The sequence below is a fragment of the Rhinopithecus roxellana genome, chromosome 9 (assembly GCF_007565055.1).
Source record: "Rhinopithecus roxellana isolate Shanxi Qingling chromosome 9, ASM756505v1, whole genome shotgun sequence".
Lineage (NCBI taxonomy): Eukaryota > Metazoa > Chordata > Mammalia > Primates > Cercopithecidae > Rhinopithecus > Rhinopithecus roxellana.
In genome coordinates, this window is record NC_044557.1 from 3,882,594 (window position 1) to 3,903,341 (window position 20,748).

The window sequence follows — 20,748 nt, forward strand, 5'->3', positions numbered from 1 at the left end:
CTTTCTTTCTTTCTTTCTTTCTTTCTTTTTCTTTCTTTCTTTTTCTCTTTCTCTCTCTTTCTTTCCTTCCTTCCTTCCTTCTTTCCTTCCTTCCTTCCGTCCTTCCTTCTCTTTTTTTTTCTTTTTTTGAGACAGAGTCTCACTCTGTCACCAGGGCTTGAGTGCAATGGCATGATCATGGCTTACCACAACCTCTGCCTCCTGGGTTCAAGCAACTCTCCTGCCTCAACCTCCCAAGTAGCTGGGATTACAGGCAAGTGCCACCACACCGGTCTAATTTCTGTACTTTTAGTAGAGGCGGGATGTCTCCATGTTAGCCAGTCTCAAACTCCTGATCTCAGATGATCCACCCGCCTCAGTCTCCCAAAGTGCTCGGATTACAGGCATGAGCCACTGCACCCAGCACCCTTTGTTTTTATCTTAAGCACCTAAAGAAACTTTGTTGTCATTTACTGACATAGAAAAGTCCAGTGTACAAGCAGGTTTGTGGTGTTGAATGGGTAGAATACAGAGTTATTTTCTAGATATACTAAGCCTAATATGCTGTTTTTAGATACATACTCAAGTGAGTTGCTGAGTAAGCTGTTTGATAAGCATATTTGGGGCTCAAGGGGTGATTGAGGCTATAATTAATTTTTTTCAATATTTGATTAATATATGTTAAACATTCAATGGAAACTTATTGACCATCTATTGAGGTCAGGCACAATACTAGTAATTAAAACACAGAAGGAGAAATATCTATTCTTAGTCTGATTGTAGTAACAACAGAAAATCTGAACACAATATTTTGTGTTATGCTATAGATATGTAAAGGATGCTATGGGTATCATGAAGTTCAGAAGAGATCATGAGTAAACTGAGCCTTTAGAAAAAAGTGAGAGGCAGTTGAAGCAGGCAGGATAAAGATATTTTAGGTGCAGTCACATGGAGGTAAATGAGAGCTTAACTTTACCATGTGATTTTAGCATAGGTGACATGTGGTAAGGCCTTGGACATTACACTGTTTAAATTTTCTTTTAAAGCTAATGGGAAACAGGGAAGGATTACAATCAGATTTTGTTTTTAGAAATAATTCTCTAACAGCAGCTTGGAGAATAGATTAGAGGAGGATAGTACTGAAGACTGTTAATCATTGCATTCATTTTCTGTTAACGGATGAGAAATAACTACTAATGCACAAGGGACTTAAACAAAACCCATGTATTAGCTCACAGTTCTGCCAGTAAGAAATTGCAATGGGTTTGGCCAGTGTATTAGTCTGTTTTCATGCTGCCAATAAAGACATACCTGAAACTGAGCAATTTACAAAAGAAAGAGGCTTAATTGGACTCACAGCTCCACATAGCTGGGGAGGCCTCACAATCATGGTGAAAGGCAAAGAGGAGCAAGTCACACCTTACATGGATAGCAGCAGGCAAAAAAACAGCTTGTGCAGAAAAAACTCCACCTTATAAAACCATCAGATCTCTTGAGACTATCATGAGAACAGCACAGGAAAGATCTGTCCCCATGATTAAATTACCTCTCACAACACGTGGGAATTCAAGACAAGATTTGGCTGGAGACACTGACAAACCATACAGCTGGATTCATTGTTTAAGGTCCCACAAGGTTGACAGCAAGGTTTGGCTGGGAAATACTTTTATCTGGAAACTCTGAGACCTGTCCTAAGCTGCACCTCACTGAGGAGCATCATCAGAAGCTTAACACTGTGGAAGGAAAAGCTATGTCACTAAAAGAATGAGTCATGAAAAAATAAATAAGCAAACAAAAATAATAAGCCTCAGGGGAGAGGCAATGCCCAGAGTTGTCAAAATAATATATTTTAGGCAGAGTGTAGTGGCTCACTCCTATAATCCTAGCACTTTGGGAGGCTGAGGCAGGCGGATCATAGGCGGATCATTTGAGGTCAGGAGTTCGAGAAGAGCCTCGCCAACATGGTGAAACCTCATCTCTATTAAAAACACAAAAATTAGCCGGCCGTGTTGATGGGCACCTGTAATCTCAGCTACTCGCAAGGCTGAGGTGGGAGAATTGCTTGAACCTGGGAGGCGAAGGTTGCAGTGAGCCGAGATCCACCACTGCACTCCAGCCTGGGTGACAGAGCTAGGCTCTGCCTCAAAAACAAAAACAAAAACAAAATATGTGTGTGTGTGTGTGTATATATACACACATGTGTGTATATATATATACCTGTATATATACACACATGTATACATGTGTGTATATATACACACATATACATGTGTGTATATATATACACACATATACATGTGTGTATATATATACACACATATATATACATGTGTGTATATATATACACACATATACATGTGTGTATATATATACACATATATACATGTGTGTATATATAGAGAGTCCAGTTTCCAAAAACAAAAAATTATGAGCTATGCAACTATAAAACTAAGACCTATATACTAGAACAACAACAACAAAAAAAAGCATGCAACAGAAACTGCCTATGAAAGTGACCAGAAGTTGGATTTAAAAGAAAAAAGACAACAAAAGTAGCCATTATAAATATGTTTAAATAACTAAAGGAAACCATTATTGAACAAGTCAAGGAAGATATAATAGGTGGGAGCAAAGTTGTATTAGGCTGAGGAAATGACTCCAGATGGCAACTTTAAAATCCACAAGAAGTAATGAAGATAATTAGAAATCTTAAATAAGAATGTTACATATAAAAATCTCTAACTTATAGTTCTTACTAAGGTTTTTTTTTTTTTATTTTCTCTCTTTCCTCCTCTCAACTTCTTTGAGACATAAAATTATACACAGTAATAATTATAACAATACATTGTCGGATCTGTACCATTATTAGATATAATATGTGTAATAATAATACCATAGAAATAAGAAAATCATAGACAACATTGTATTTAATGGTGAAAGACTGCATGCTTTCTCCCCAAAATCAGATGACATAATCTTGTATGCAGAAAAATCTTAAGGAATGCACTACGAATATATTAGAACTAATAAACAAGTTCATCAAGATTACAGTGTACAAAATCAGCATGTGAAAATCAATTATATATTTATACACATGCAATGAGCAATCTGGAAATGGAATTGAGGAAACAATAGAATAAAATGCTTAGGGATAAATTTAATGAAAAAAGTGCAAACTTACTCTGAAAACTACAAAACATTTTTGAAAGAAATTAAAGAAGATCTAAATAAATAAAGAAAATATTCCATGTTCGTGATGGAAAGACTCCATATTGTCAAAATGGCAATACTTTTCATATTGACCTACTTATTCAGTGAGATCTCTGTCAAAACAAGAGATATATGATAAAAATGTTCTAAATTTTATTGAGGTAATGGTGACATGACTCTGAGTACACTAAAAAAATTGAATTATCCGCTTTACATGGGTAAGTTGTATGGCATATTAATTACATCTGAATGAAGCTGTTTAAAATGAAAACTTAACAAAGAAAGGTGGGAAAAAGTGAACGCTGATTCCCATAAATGCTTAGTTCTAATATTTTAAATTATACAGAAATTTACATTTTAAAAATAACAATCTGTAAAAAATAGCAGGACATCAACAATTTGATTAAGCTGTTCCTTCTCTTACAATGTTGCTTTGAATATGTTCACTATTTTGATATTTTATTTTGAGTGACCTCCAGGTTATCACACTAAAGAGATGGTGCCCCAGAGTGAAGGCCCAGGATGGAATGTTTCTCTCTCTTCCCTTGTCCTAGTCTTCTTCTACAGATACAGTCAAATAGCTTGGTAAATCCTGCTTTCCTCTCTAAATGCTCACAGAACACTCTTTCATCCGTGAGTTCTTTTTTCTTTTCTTTTTTTTTTTGAGACGGAGTCTCACTCTGTCTACAGGCACCTGCCACCACGCCCGGCTAATTTTTTGTATTTTTATTAGAGATGGGGTTTCACCGTGTTACCCAATATGGTCTCGATCTCCTGACCTCATGACCCGCCCACCTCGGCCTCCCAAAGTGCTGGGATTACAGGCGTGAGCCACCGCGCCCGGCCCATCGGTGAGTTCTAAACTGTGGACCGGAATGGGTATCAAACTCACTTTTAATAATTTCAACAATTTACCTTTTTCTACTCCTTGAAATTGTGTTACCTCAACTTCATTCTCTCCCAGTCATGACGATGCATTTTCAAAGTTTCCTGCTCATATTTTAGGGATCTCAGTACTTTGAGCTCAACTCCTTACTTCTCTTAGACTCCAATGTCCTCTTAACGATGATTCTTGTATATCTATCTATCTATCTATCTATCTATCTATCTATCTATCTATCTATCTATTATCTATCTATCTATCTGTCTATCTATCTATCTTGAAGCTTACCCTGTTTTGAAGCCAAAGAGGGGTTGACAAATTTGTCCAGATAGCTTTCATTCATTCATTATCACTGTGTCATCAATACCAAGCTAAAAGTCTATCTTTTACCTTTTCCTTTAGAAAATGTCTTTCAAAACCTCTTTTTTTTTCAAAGTTGAATTTGACTTTATTTTATTTTATTTTTTGAGACAAGATCTTGCTCTGTTGCCCAGGCTGGAATGCAATGACTTGATCATAGCTCCCAGCAGCCTCAAACTCCTGAGCTCAAGCTATATTCCTGCTTCAATCTCTCTAGTAGCTGGGACTACAAGTGTCTGCCTCTAGGCCTGGCTAACTTTTTCAAAATTTTTAAATTTCTAATTTTGGTGGGTACAGAGTAGTTGTAAATATTTACCAGGTACATGAGATGTTTTGATACAGGGGATGCGATGTGAAATAATCAGATGATGGAGAACAGGGTATCCATCTTTCCAAGCATTTATCCTTTGTGTTACATGCAATTCAATTACTGGCTAATTATATTCTTTTTTGTAGAGACAAGGTCTTACTTTGTCACCCAGGCTAGTCTTGAACTCCTTTGCTCCACCAAACCCCCTGCCTTGGTCTTCCAAAGTGCTGGAATTACAGGCACGAGGCACTGCGCCTTGCATTAGCTTTTTTTTTTTTTTCTTTTTTAATATTAATTCACAGAGTTAATTCTTTTTTCTTTTTTAATATTAATTCACGGGGGCCCTTTCTATCATATACCATTTTATAATAATAAATTATTTCCAGCATATTATTTTGAAAACTGTATTTCTCCAAAAAGTTTCTGCATGATTTCCTCGTTTTTTTGTTGTCTAAGATCTGAATTTTATCAGACTAGCTTGTTCCACAGCAAGTCATTCTTTTACTGATCTTTGGCTATCTAATGAGTAATGAAAATACTAGCTGATACTTATTTAAAGTTGACTACGTGTCAATTTCTTTCATCAGTTTGATATGGATTATCATATTTAACCATTACAACAACAATATGCAGGAGGTATCCTCTTTAGATGAGGAAAGCAAAGCACAGAGGGTTGCATAACTCGCCTAATCTTATCTGGCAGGAGAGTGGTGGAGTTAGAATTGAATTCTGAAAGTCTGACCTTAGAGACTGTTATCTTGATCATTGTTATAGATGTTGTCTTCCTTCAGACCCCTGACCTCGTCCTTGGTTCCCGGATGTCCCAGGAGTTCTGTGAATTTTTTTGTCTGTTTGATATTTTTATATGCGCACAGGATCAAGTACCTTCTTTTCTTAGTATCCATTGCACTGGATGACCTTTTGTGTCTGCTCCATCCTCATCACACAAGCTTACTCTAGGATATGTTGAAACAAATATAGATGAGGTTTAGAAGTAGAAAGATTTGATGTGTATATGTTTTATACCACTTGTTATGTTATGTAGGTGTCAGTTAAGTTTTGAAAGGTATGCTGAATACCGTGGGAAAAAATGTTTCTAGTAAAAGGAGCAGCCCACGCAAAGGCATTGCTAGTAGCTTGGTAGGTAAGAGGATAGAGCACCTGGGAGGTGGGCAGAAGTGAGGCTAGAGAGGAGGAAGTAGAGGGGAGAAAGATCATGATAGGGTGGTAAGTTATGTGAAAGAGTTTATGATGTTGTTCGGGCACGGTGGCTCACGACTGCAATCCCAGCACTTTGGGAGGCCTAGGTCAAGAGATCGAGACCATCCTGGCCAACATGGTGAAATGTCATCTCTACTAAAAACACAAAAATTAGCTGGGCGTGGTGGCACATGCCTGTAATCCCAGCTACTCAGGAGGCTGAGGCAGGAGAATCACTTGAACCAGGGAAGCAGAGGTTGCAGTGAGCTGAGATCATGCCACTGCACTCCAGCCTGGTGACAGAGCAAGACTCCGTCTCAAAAAAAAAAAAAAAAAAAAAAAAAAAAGAAAAAGAGTTTGTGATGTTATCTTTAAGTTTTTGTGAGGGGAATAATCAAATCATTAAAATTTTAGAATTCAAATTTAAAATCAAATAATAAAAACTATGCTACTTTAATTTTTGTGTAAAAAAGATATTCAGCAAATGTGGCTAAATGTTAGCATTTTTTATATTTGTTTGCTAGCAAAAATAACTATTTATAAATAAATATATGGATTAATATTACATATATTTTAATAGTTTATAACGAAAACAGTAAAAACAATAATAAACACTGCCATGGTGTAAGTGAGGGGGAAAATTGTGAGTCTAAAGCCCAGAAGAGACTAGAAGAGAGAGAGATCTTGGTAATAAGAGGGAAAGGAAGGAAGGAAGGAGAGAAAGAGAGGAAGAAAGAGAGAGAGGGCAGGAGGAAGAAAGGAAAAAGGAAGAAACGAAAGAAGAAGAAAGGAAGGAAGGAAGGAAGGAAGGAAGGAAGGAAGGAAGGAAGGAAGGAAGGAAGGAAGGAAGGAAGGAAGGAAGGAAGGAAGGAAGGAAGGAAGGAAGGAAGGAAGGAAGGAAGGAAGGAAGGAAGGAAGGAAGGAAGGAAGGAAGGAAGGAAGGAAGGAAGGAAGGAAGGAAGGAAAGAAAGAAGGGTGTTTAAAGAGAAAAAATAAAATGAGATGTCAAATACTCAGATCAGTATGTATGGGTTAAAGGTTAAAGTTGGCATCTTTCTCATCAGAATCTAAATTTTGGGTAGTAGCTAAAGATGTGAAAGTATATGATACGGCCAAGGAAGACAGTGTAGAATAAGAGGAGGAAAGGGAGCACGAAGTGTCTAACTGTGGAAAATATCACATTTAAGTGGCAAGAAGAAGCAGATACACTCAGCTTAGAGTATTTGAGAAGGTTTTTTTTTTTTTTTTTTTTTTTTCCATGACTGTATTGTTGACCTAATCGTGGGTGTGAGGACCTTATACCTGTACCTTAAACCATTCAGCCCCTTGGTGGTGAGCCAAAATGTGTTCTCTCAAGTATACCTGAGTTATATGCTGTTTCCTTTCCACCTGGAGGCTGACTAAGATTGTGTCTGAAAGTGACCCTGCACTTGTTTATTGCCTGTTCTACATTACTCATCCCTGATCTTTAAGATACAATATTCCTGCTAAGTTTCGTTGAAATAAGGTACAATTCCGAGATTTTTTTTATTCATCATTCCAGTATATTTGCCCATTTTCCTGCCCCCATTTTAGTTATATTAAATAAAGTCTGAAGATATTTTTAGTCGATTACTGGGAAGAATTCATCTACTTGCTTCTATTTTCTTAGGGTTAGAACTTCTTGATTGCAATATGAAGACTGATAAAGTGACAAGCAACTTTGTCTACTACACCATATTGTTTTCTGCAGCAATATAACAACTGAAATTAAAAACCATGCTTATTTGAGTCCTCCCAGTCATTCCAGATATAAATCGGGTAAGTGAACTTGGAGTGTCCTTGAGATTCTTTACTGGTGACCTTAGTACTGAGCATAAAGCTCGGTACTGCAGGAGCACTGCAGCCACATTATTCTCTCTGTGGTTTAACTCTTTGTATTTATTGCCAGCACCCCACAACTGCCAGGTTGTTTCATTCATTAATTGTTCTATAGTGTTACTGTCACTATTGCTTTCTATAAACTTATTAATTGTTGAATGTATATAGACCATCTTTCAACAGTTAGTATAGGTCTTCTTTAGGGGTGAAAGCATGTTTCATACTCCTCTTGAATGTGGCAGTTTTTGGCATAATGCCAAATATTGGCATTGTACCCAATAAAACCTTTTGATTTATCAATTAATGGACTGATTACTTACTATCATTCTTACAAAACCGTGGTAGGTAAAATAGAAATACTAATAATGCCTTTGCCTTTTATATGATTGCTGTGAGGATCAAGTCAGGTGTGATGGGGAAATTACTCCACTGATGTTATGAAGACCTATTAGGTCATTAAGAGAAATTCAGGTTGAAATTGTTCTTTATTTTACAGGATGTGCTTTTTTGCCTCCTGCTTTAGAATTTCATCAAAACAAAGAAAACAATCAAATCCTGAATATATACTGACTCTAGTTAGAGATTTTTAAAGTTTTGCTCCAAACCCGGGCTGACTCCAGTTCTAAAGACAACTGAGCAGGCTAGTTGGGAAATTCTTACATACCTCATAAAATAGAGACCCCAAAGGGTTTTTTGGCATAATGTAATATAACATAATAGAAAAATACTTTTGATGTGTTGTTAGGGTTTAATCCCTTCCTCTTTGTCACCATTAATGAAGAGAATACTCCTCTAAGATCAAAGCGAGGATTTTGACCTGTGTTTCCCAAACGCTGTGTAGTGGTACTCCATACCATGTCATGGCACCTTCCTTTCAATGACATATCTTTGTGAAGTTGAGTTTGTAGCAGGTTTGATAAAAAGCAAATATGGGATGAAAACTGGGGTGGAACAGGAAATGAAGATGGCTGTATGCAATCTGATTCTAAGGTTTGAGAAGTCGTGCAGTACCTAACAGTGCTCACATGCCAACCCCAAATAGAGTAGTGCCCCCTTATCCATAGGAAATATATTTCAAGACCCCCGATGGATGCCTGAAACCGTGGACAGTACGAAACTATACACATACTGTGTTTTTTCCTATACATATACATCTCTAATAAACTTTAATTTATAAGTTAGGCACTGTAAGTGATTAGAAACAGTAACTAATGACAAGTTAGAACAATTATAACAACATACTGTAATGCAAATTATGTGAATGTTTTCTCCTCCTCTTTCTCTCAAAATAATGTTTTCAGATCACAGTTGATGGCGTTAACTGAAACTGTGAAAGTATAACTGTGGATAAGAGGCGACTATAGTTTTGGGGATAAGAATGAAATAAGAATATTTTTTAATTTTATGTGTATTATATTTTCAGAGTGCTAATAAATTGTTAAGACATAAATACTTGCTAAGGTGTTTGGATCTACTTTAATAAACTGAACTGTTAGGTCTTCATTTTTGCCCAAGTGTGCTGTAAAAAATTATTGAGACATTGTGAGCACTGTGGATTAAGAAATATTGGGAGCTACTTGCTTAGTGCAATGAAATATGTTTGATTTTCCATAAGCCAAATCTTCTATATCTGCTTAATTTTTATGTCAATTCCTTTACTGTCCTATGACAGTTTTAAGAGGTTTTTTTTTTTTTTTTTTTTGTTTGTTTGTTTTTGTTTTTTTTTTTTTTTTTTTTTTTTTTTTTTTTTTTTTTTTTTGTACAATCTGTCTAAGTAAAATACATTTTTCTCATAGGGCACCCAGGAGAGGTTCTGATATATGAGTGTCACCTTTTGGATTAAGTCACTTCACCACTGTTGGCCTTGATCTCTCCACATCTATGAAATAATTTGATATTATTTGATATTCCCAGTCTCTTTACAATCTAGAATTTGATATTCCCACTCTGTTTACAATCTAGAATTCCGTAATACTATAAACTTGGAAGATTCTTAAAATATCATTAGAAGGCCATCAAATGGTAGAATCAAGAGAGTTCTCCACCCATTGTTAATTAAAGAGAGAATTCATGTTCTGTCTGGAAGCAATGGCCTACAATTTTGACATCTGATATTCTGCACTGATGTGGGCATTGTCCAAAGTAAAGGGTACCAGAGAAAGACCCTGGATAAATAGGTGTCAACGCTCATGGTACATGAGACAGGAATGTCTGAGCATTGTGGAGCAGGCAATTCTTCAGACTTTATAATTTTGCTTAGGTCTTGGAGTTGGAGGAAGGATGATGTAGATGAAAACATGCTACCTTGTTTTTGATAGCAATGTACTTAGAACTCAGTCCTGTTCTTTCAAATGTCCAAAACCTCATGTCATATGTGTAAAGAAAGAGTTCACAACTATTTTCTTTTTCTCCTCTGCAGGGAGGTTGATAATGTAGCTAAATTGTGAATACAGGCAGAATCATCTCGCTGGATATTTATGGTGATATAAGGGTCCCTGACATAACTTTTCTAATATTGCAATAGCTGCTTTTATATATAAATAACTCTTAATTACAGCTTAAGAATACTTTTATCATCCTGTTGATGTTCTTTCAAGCAATATCGAATGCTTTTGCAGTAGATTTAAAAACAAAAACAAAACTCAGCCTATTTGCAGTTTACATTTTCCTTACACCCATCACCCACTTTTGCTTTTCTATGCTATGAGTAGTGCTCTCATGCCTTCTGTGTGTTGTCTTAGTATCTGTCACTTCCTCAACACTTTTATCCTTTTTGTCTTCATCATGTTGGTTCCTCTGTGGCTGAACTTGATTTTTCTTTTTTTAATTCACCATGCGGTTTCTCTCTGATGTTTTTCTCGCAGTGCTTTTATAATCTGTAATGCATTTATTGTTCTTTGCAGAACCTTGTCGTTGCCATGTTCATTTGTTTTCCAATAATCTTTATTAGATCTTTTACTTTGTATTTTTTCAAGTCTTGTAAATCCCTTCTTATGCAAATTCTATTTTTTATTTAACTCTCTTAACTTGCCTTGTCTCTGATCTTCCTCTGACAACTTTATTACAGTTTCTCTCATCATCTTTACTCTTTTTTATGTCTTTGTAACATGATCCTCCCACTTTCCTTTTACTGTTTCTATGATTCCACTCCTATGTCCCCTTTCCCATTCTTGGCCTTATAATTTAAAATAATTCATTATCTTACCTCATCTTTTTGCCTCTCCCCCTTCCTTTGTTTGGAATTGGTCCTTTACAAAAGAATTGTTTACCCAGAATGGCTTTCTTAGTTGTTTAAAGGAGGACCAAACTGATATTGCCAAATACCTAAAGCTTTACAAAAATCAAGGTCTGAGAGATGACAAATTGAGGGTCAGGTCTGAAGGGCAGCTGTATGACTTGAAAGAAGAGGTTTAACTCAGGCGAAATTCTATCATTTTGTAGGTTATATGTGTCATTTACATTCCATAGTTTTCTAAATAAGCCCTCCAGAATACAGGTGATTTCTAGTTTCTTGGCATTTTTAAAATTTTTATCTTGCTCTGTTGCTCTGGCTGAAGTGCAGTGGAGCAATGATACCTCATTGCAGCCTCGAACTCCTGGGCTCAACCTTCTGAGTAGCTGGATTACAGCCCAGCTAGTGTTTTCTACTTTGTATAGATGGGGTCACTATGTTGCCCAGACTGGTAACTCTTGACCTCAAGCCATCCTACCACCTCAGCCTCTCACCCTCTCACCTCAACCTCCCAATTATCAGAGAACCCAGCAGGTTCCTGGCATCTTTTATTTTCTCTCTCACCATTAGAAACTAAAGTCCAAGTTTCTAAGTTAACATAAAGACTATAATTAGAGTGAAGAGAGTCTTCTCCAACCTTTGAGCTAACTTGGGATGGGGAAAAAATATAGTAGATAACTTGTTACGTTTCTTTTTTCCTTTTTTAAAATATTTGCTTTTAAAGCTTGGCTGCTTCTTCAGAATGGGGTAAAATAAAAATAAAGCTGGGCCAGGCATGCTGGCTCATGCCTGTAATCCCAGCACTTTGGAAGGCTGAGGCAGGAGGATCACCTGAGGTCAGAAGTTCGAGACCAGTCTGGCCAACATGGTGAAACCCCATCTCTACTAAAAACACAAAAAGTAGCCAGGCGTGGTGGCATGTGCCTGTAATCCCAGCTACTAGGGAGGCTGAGGCAGGAGTATTGCTTGAACCCAGGAGGCGGAGGTTGAAGTGAGCTGAGATTGCATCATTGTACTTCAGCCTGGGTGACAGATCAAGACTCCATCTCAAAAATAAATAAATAAAGCCAATTAATCCCTTCCTGCAATAGGATGGTCCCAGAAGAACGGCTAATTGTTTGATAGTAATTGATTAGTGAGTATTCTCCTAGTAAGGCATTGTCAGTGCCCTTGCTATTTCTAGGTGATAAATAATCAATTTAATATACTGCTCTCTAGGATGAGAGGCTCAGGAGAGTGCTGGGCTCAGGAACTTATCCAGCTGCTATTGGATATGAGCATTTGGTAGAAAGGACAGCAAATCTTGGCTGCTGGTAGTAAGGTAGCTACTGCTGAGTCTTCCCTCAAAGCAAATGGCACGTTAGGCAGAGCATCCTGTTATGAGTCTGATAACCTGAATCCCTGCCTGAGTTACTGACCTGGGGCTGTAGTGTGACACCTGTCATTTCTCTCTCTCCTTCTAAGTTTGCTCATGCAGAAGATGAATTGGTTGTACTCAGTGAAGTCTAAAAATTCCTTTCAGCTCCTTCTCCTTTGTCATAATGTTTCAAGTTCCATCATTAAACATTGATTTCTTCTGGTTTCTAAGGCTTTTAGGTTTTCAAGGATTGCCATTAAAATGCAAACCTGAGGGGAGGAATAACATATTAGAGTGTTTATTGCCCGTATATTTGAGGAGGTTTTGACTGATCTCTTAAGGGGCAGGCCATTTGGGAATAAGGCATGGGTGATCCACCAGGACAAAGGGGGCTAGGAAGATCAGGGAGGGACAAAAATGGGGTGACAGAGGAGACAACAGACATAAAGAATAACTAAATGCTAGTTTCTCTTATGTACATTTTATCAATTCCTGCAGAAAACCTGGGATTTAGTCATTACCACACCCATATTTCATATGAAAAACTGAACTTCAAAGACCGAACATGACACATGTACAGTTACTTGGAGAAGCAGAGACAGCATGGGAACCCAGGCTGTAGGATGCCAGGGTCTATGCCCGTGTTCTTCCCACTGCGGCCAGCTACTTTTTGCTTAATGTTGTTTACAATGTTACCTGGAGTGAGTTCTGCACAAATAAAGCACTTCACCTAGATTGTCACATTCAGTCCTCACCAGTGGATACCTGTTATTTTTTCCAGCTTTCCAGAGGAAGACCCTGAAGTTTAAAAGTTTAGTAGTCTGAATAACAACACATAGCTCATATCTCAAGGACAGATATAATAGGTATACACATGGAAAAAATGTTTTGGAACTTTTGACAAAGGCCTTAACTCACACTGTATTGAATCACTACTGCTGAAACAAACAATAAAACAAAATAACACAACCTTTTCTTTCCCTCTCTTTGGCTTTTCTATCATATTACTCATTTCTAATAATCTGAAGTTTTAAGAAATCGATCCCCTTTCCCATCTTTACTTTTCATCAGAAAACTATTTCCTGTGGGCCTCTTTCAATTCAAACTGCCTCAGTCTTGGATCTGAAAGTCTGGTTATACAACCTGGTTTATTCTTTTTAATAAATTCAGAATTTCAAGAGGCAGTTTTTCAAGTGTTATATGTCATAATTAATTGCCACGAATACTTGTTGTTGAATAGCTAAGCCATTTCTGGAGTCAAATTTTATAAAATCTGTCTTCTTTCAATATTACTAGATGGCGTTGCACAAATTATGTCATCTCTGTAAGACCAATTTTCTATAACTATAAAAGAAAGGAGTTGTACCAGAGAGTCTGTAAGATGACTTGCAGCTCCCAAATGGTATGCTTCTTATCATGCCAAAGCCTTCACTAATTTATCTGAAAAACATTGAGAGCATAGAGTGTGCCAAGTACTATATAAGGCATTGTAAATATGATCATTAGGTAGCCCTGTGTCAAGGAGGTGAGAATCTGCTGGAGAGCTCACTGCAGTAGAATTACAACACTGATTTATGTTTGCATACTGCTTACATATATTTAACACATGTTTTCTATGTAATTTCCCTTGTGTCTCACACTATCCATCCCATAACAACATGCATTTCTACTCTTCTTCCTTACCACCATCAATGGTTCCATTCTCAATCTGCCAAGATTTCAGCCTCCCCCGGCTTTCTCTTCCATACATAAAATCATAGATAGAGGTAGAGTTAATAACAAATATATATATTTGTTAGAGTTAATAACATATATATGTAGAGTTAATAACAAATATATATATGTGTGTATACACACACACACACACACACAGGCTGAAGTGTAGTTGTGCAATCATAGTTCACTGCAGCCTTGATTTCCTGGGCTCAAGTGATCCTCCCACCTCAACCGTAGCTAGGACTGCAGGTACATACCACCACATCTGGCTAATTTTTAAAATTTTTTGTAGAGATGGGGGGGTCTTTCAATGTTACCCAAACTAATCTCAAACTCCTGGGCTTAAGCAATCCTCTAGTGGCCTCTCAAAGAGCTGGGATTACAGGCATGAGCCACGGGACCCAATTGAATTTTATTTCTTATTATATTTAGAGTGTTTAAAGAAGTATAGATATAATAGAGGTTTTAGGTTGGGAGGAGATAAGCTAGGGAAAAGTAATAGGCAATGGACATAGTGATGAAAGGGATACTTTGGTGTGAAGGATATACCCATTAAAAGTCTTCAGCCCACCCCAGTTTTTTCTGGGCCTATCACACTTTTGAGCTGTTTTAGTCTGAGTCATAAATTGGGATACAGTTGTCAGCCAGTTTAGAAATCTATTAACGTCTTGGTGTTTGTATAGTTTGTTATTCCTTCATGGACCATTTCTCCACTTAGCATCCTCTCTTGACTCTTCTCTCTCCTTCTTTGTTCCTTAGTAGCCTCCTTTGCTAGGTTCTCCTTCTATTCTTAGAGGGTTTCATGGCTTAGAATTTGCTGATAATCCTAAATTCACCTTCCACCACCACCCTTCCTAAACTTCACATCCATATATCAAACTACTGACTCAACATCACTAGCTGGGTGCTTAAAAGACATCTCAAAATAGTATATCAAAAACTCAACCTCTGATGTCCCCACATACTCATCCTTCACTAGTCTTTCCTGTATTGGTTATGATATCTTCATTCTAATGACTTGGGTCCAAAATCTGGACGTCATCCTTGCTTCTTTATTTTTCGCCTTTACTTAGCACACCAAATCTATCAGTAAGGCTTGCTGTCTCTACCTTCAAATTATATCCTGGAAATAATATACTCCTACCTCCACCTCTGCCACCCTAATCCAAACCATCCACATTTGTATCATAGACCAAAGCAATAGTCTTGTAAGTACTTTGTCTGTTGGAAGCTATTTTTCTATTTTTCTCATTACAGCCACAGCAATCTTTTAAAAATCTACTTTTTTTTTTTTTTTTTTTTTTGAAACAGAGTCTCACTCTATCACCCAGCCTGGAGCCCAGTGGCGCGATCTTGACTTGCTGCAACCTCCACCTTCTGGATTCATGCAATTCTCCTGCCTCAACCTCCTGAGTACCTGGGATTACAGGGACACACCACCACACCCGGCTGATTTTTGCATTTTTAGTAGAGATGGAATTTCTCCATGTTGGTCAGGCTGGTCTCGAACTCCTGTCCTCAAGTGATCTGTTTGCCTCAGACTCTCAAAGTGCTGGGATTACATGCATGAGCCACTGTTCTTGGCCTGAAAATTTAACATTTAATAGACTGTGAAACCTCTTACTTGAAATCCAACATTTTCCCAAAATGTGAACTCCTTACCATAGCCTTCAAGGCAATGCATAATCTTGCCCCTGTACACCTTTTCTATCTCATCTCATGATTCTTCCTGGCTTGCTTCACTGACATTACAGGTCCTTTTACTGCTCTTCCTGGTATACATCATCTCATTGTGATTTTGTACGACAACTTGGGCAGGCTATAGTCTTCACACATTTACTCAAACAACATTTCAGGTGTTGTTGTGAAGGTATTTTGTAGATGTGATTAACGTCTACAATCAGTTGGGTTTAAGTAAGGGCTATTAGCCTCGATAATCTGTGTGGGCCTGATTCAATCCAATGAAAGACTTCAAGGGCAGAGCTGAGGTTTCTGTAAGAAGAGGAAATTCCTCTTGTAAACTACAGTCAACTCTCACCAGAGAGTTTCCTAATGGTCTTCCTTACAGATTCCAGACTTACCTAGCCAGGCCCTAATGCAAGCCAATTCCTTGGAATAAATCTCTCTCTGTCTCTCTCTGTCTCTCTCTGTCTCTCTCTCTCTCTCTCTCTCTCTCTCTCTCTCTATATATATATATATATATACATATATATACACACACACACACACACACACACACACACTAATAATCAGTGCTATGAGAAACAGAGCAACATTATATATAGGTTTTATGTGTAATTATATATATAACACCTATGTAAAATATTAATCTATTTACATATTGCACTCTTTCTCTCTCTATATATATATGTGTGTGTGTGTGTGTGTGCGTGTGTGTGTACAATGGTGCAAGCCAATTCCTTGCAAGAAATCAATCTCTATTCACATTTCATAGACACACACACACGTGTATACACAAATATACACATATGTGTGTGTGTGTATGAAATGTGAATGATAGAGAGAGAGCGATTGATTTCTTTCAAGGAATTGGCTTGCACCATTTTCATATATATATATACACACACACATATAGAGAGAGAGAGCACAATATGTAAATAGAACACTATTATACATAGGTTTTATATATATTATTATACATAAAACCTAGTTATAATATTGCTCTGTTTCTCATAGCACTCTGATTGATGCGTCCATACACCTCATTCTTCTCTCACAGCTTTTGCTTTTGCTGTTCCCTGTTCCTGGAGTGCTTTCTTCCAAATATTTGCTTGGCTCATGCTCTTACATGATTCAGGTCTTTGATCTGTTGGCCCTTCTTCAGAAGGGCCTTCTTTAAAAGTGACCCAAGTGACTCCGTATCAATCATATTTTCTTCCCCTCACACTTTATTTAATAATATTTACCACTATCTGAAACTATGCACTTGGTCATTGTCTCTCCTATTCCCCATGACTAAGCTCCATGATGGGGTGCGTTTCATCTGTCTTGATCACTGCCATATCCCCAACCTCTAGATCAGTGCCAAGCCAGGAATGCATAGTATATCTTTGTTGAATAGTGAGGAAATGGGACACTGTATTGATTTATTGGAGTTTAGAGAGTGGTCCTCAGGGGGAGAAAATGGCTAAAAACGTAGAATGAAAACTATAAAAAGCTTTTTACATCTGCCAAATTTTCAATCTTAGCATTCCTTCTTTCTAAAAATAATTTTTAAAAATCCAGACTTATTATCTGCACTTCTCTTTCCCATGTTATTCTATACCTGATAATTTTCTTTTATTTATCAAAAATTTACTTAGAACCTAGTATGTGCTAGGAATGATTAGACAAGCCAAAAACAACCAATCAGAAGGGAGAATTTCTCAAAGGAAGGACTTGTAAGCTAAGATGTGATAAAGCCAACTAAGCAAAGAGTAGGGGAAATGAACAGGATAGAGAAAAGTGCATGCATAGTGGCCTGGAAATGAGAAAGAACATACTGTGTGAGGAAATAAAAGAATATCAGGTTGGCCAGGTGTGATGGCTCATGCTTGTAACCCCCCAATACTTTGAGAGGCCGAGGCGGGCAGATCACGAGGTCAGGAGTTCAAGACCAGCCAGTTCGAGACTAGCCTGGCCAACATGGTGAAACCCCGTGTCTACTAAATATACAAAAATTAGCCGGGTGCAGTGGCACATGCCAGTAATCCCAGCTATTTGGGAGACTGAGGCAGGAGAATTGCTTGAACTCAGGAGGTGGAGGTTACAGTGAGCTGAGATCATGCCACTGCACTCCTGCCTGGGCGACAGAGCAAGACTCCATCTCGGGGGTGGGGAAAAAAAAGAAGATCAGGTGATCAGGTTGACTAAAGTACAGTTTTTGAGAGAATGTATGTGAGTGCATTAAGAGGGTAGATAAATATGGAGAGGTGTTAGAGCATGAAGCTCCTTTCCGCTTAGTTACGAGTTTTTAATTCCATCTGCGAAAGATGAGAGAATAACAGCAGCACTAAGTAAGAGACTAATATGTCACCTTTGTGATTCAGTAAGACACTTTCAATACAAGAGCAGAAAGAACAGTGTCACAAGGAGTTTTTGCATCTATCGTTGCTTCTCCTTAAACCTTGAAACTTACCGGTTTCGCTAAAAACTTTGTTCATGCATTTTAACCTCAGGTAAATGAAAACAAACAACAGCACAATCTATTTACCAACAAGCAACAGAAATAAAGATAGAAGACTGATTTCATCCAGCTAGATTCAACATCTCCAAAATTTATCCTGGATGGAGACAGAGTAGCACATTTATGTATGAGATGTGAATAGGGTTTGGAATTAGAATACTTCAGACCCTAGCTCTGCCTTGTGTTGGAAGAATTCCTTAACTTTCTGAAGTCTCCTACAGTTCATGCATTAAATGAAGCTACTGAAAATACCTTATTCCACAGGAAAGTTGTGTGAATTAATGTATGGTGAGTTACCTGGTGAAATATAAAACTCTGGTTAAATGAATTATAGTTGTTTTTGCCTCATGAGTTCACAAGGTATTTGGCATCAAATAACCATCTTATCATTAGAAGTTATTGCTGTGGGATGGGTGGAGTGGATTTAATGTAATCACACATGGAGTCTTATAGCACTCTGAAGATGGAGGGTCCAGGCAGGAAGAATACTTCCTGCCAAATGAGGATAAAATACTTCTCATCACCTCAGGAGGCATTGATTATGTTGATCCTACAGACAGAACATTACTGTCATAGGGAACACAGAAAAGACACTGCTTATTCATGTTATGGGGGAAAGAGATACAACATTCCATGGCCATTTCCAGTATTTGGGGGGTTATATTAAAGAAACGAACTCTTTCCATTCAAATCAACTGAAAAAAGACTTGGAACTTAAGAAATTCATCTTGAGCCAATGCATAAAAACTCTTTGGGAGAGACCTTGATTCAAGACACTGACTCACTGGTACAGAGGTAAAAAGAAAGTCAGACAGATGAGAATTCAGACTATGTTTCCCTTTGTAACCCTGATTGAGTGGCTATGGGTTTCCTGGTAACAAGGATCTGTGGGGTGACTTAAAACAAAGAAAATTTTTAAAAGATCAGGATTATCTTTACTTTGTATTTTTCTTTCTAGATACCATTTTTGAATGAGAGATTATTTATTATTCAAAAATAAGATCAACTTTATGCAATCAATCATACAGAAAAGAATCCCTCCAGAAAGAGGAGCTAGAGACACATTGGGGCTTAAGAAAATATGTATTTTTAAGAAGGTGGCAGATACACAGGTGTACACATACGGAAAAATGAACCAAGCTGTGCATTTAAGATTTGTATACTTGACATCACTTGAGAATAATGTGAAAACAAGATCACCCTGTCCAGAAATTAAATATGTAGCTAGTTTGGTTTATTAGAACATACCTATTATAGCCAAGATTCTGGTGCTCAGGTAAGTTAAACCGAGTAAAATATCTCTCCTCCGGCCAGGCGTGCTGGCTCACACCTATAATCCCAGCACTTTGGGAGGCCAAGACGGGCGGATCACAAGGTCAGGAGATCAAGACCATCCTGGCTAACACGGTGAAATCCCATCTCTACTAAAAATACAAAAAATTAGCTGGGCGTAGTGGTGGGCACCTGTATTTCCAGCTACTCGGGAGGCTGAGGCAGGAGAATGGCATGAATCCGGGAGGCGGAGCTTGCAGTGATCCCAGATTGTGCCATTGCACTCCAGCCTGGGCTACAGAGCGAGACTCTGCCTCAAAAAAAAAAAAAAAAAAAAAAAAAAAAAAAAAAAAAATTTCTCTTCTCCAACACCCATGTCAGTGTTACAGGGTTCCTGCTGTAGAAGCCTATTTCTGTTTGCATGTGCAACATATTACTCCATAAACATGAGAAAAAGCCCTGATATAGCCACAAGAGTAATTTCTTTCCATCTGGCCCTGCCGAGGCTTTCAGCATTTATAAAGAGCTGAAAGCAGTTTGTTTTAGCATCTCATAAAGCCCCTTCCTTTAACCAAGGGCCAGCTTTCTACTTCTTTGATGATAATGGCTCTTATTAGAGAATACACACTTGTATTTGTGGCTAAGTTGCTACTATATACACCTTCAAAGGCCAGAAAGCATGGGCAGTCTCTGGGATCCTTGCATCCTGGTGCAAAGTCCTTCACACTCTATTGGTAGGTGGCCCTCCTTCCTAGAAATTCTTTCTCTCTCTTCACCTCTGCTGAGACTTGCTCAAGGCCAGGGCATTGAGTGGTGTGTACTAATGACATATTGGATGTAGGGTGAAGACAAGAAGGAGGAATGACAAAGAAGATGAACTAAGTTCCAAAATACTGACTTTAATTGCTTTTGCCTGTTAAAATAGAGTCATGTAGAAGGACAGCTAGGGGAGAAATATACAAAGCATTATGTGTTGCTGAGACCATCCCAGAAGCTGCTAATAGTGGAATCTTTCATGATTCAAATTATTTTCGATTCTTCTATAAACTCTTCAAATTACAACTTTACATTGCCTAAGTGTTTCTTGGTGTTTTGTCATGATAACGACTAGCATTTACACTCTACCTGTAACACCAATAGGTCTGTGGGTAGATCCAGAATGGTACATAAATTCTAATACCTA

The 20,748-nt window shown here is 37.7% G+C and overlaps 1 long non-coding RNA gene across 1 annotated transcript in view; it reads right to left on the minus strand.

The window, feature by feature from the left end:
- Positions 1 to 20,402, minus strand: part of LOC104657928 — a 42,917-nt gene extending 22,515 nt beyond the window's left edge. Inside the window, exons 1-2 of the long non-coding RNA XR_747363.2 lie at positions 20,227 to 20,402; positions 12,453 to 12,660 (exon numbers count right to left, since the gene is read on the minus strand). This is a non-coding gene — a long non-coding RNA (uncharacterized LOC104657928). The remainder of the gene's footprint in view (positions 1 to 12,452; positions 12,661 to 20,226) is intronic.
- Between the last annotated feature and the right edge of the window lie 346 nt (positions 20,403 to 20,748).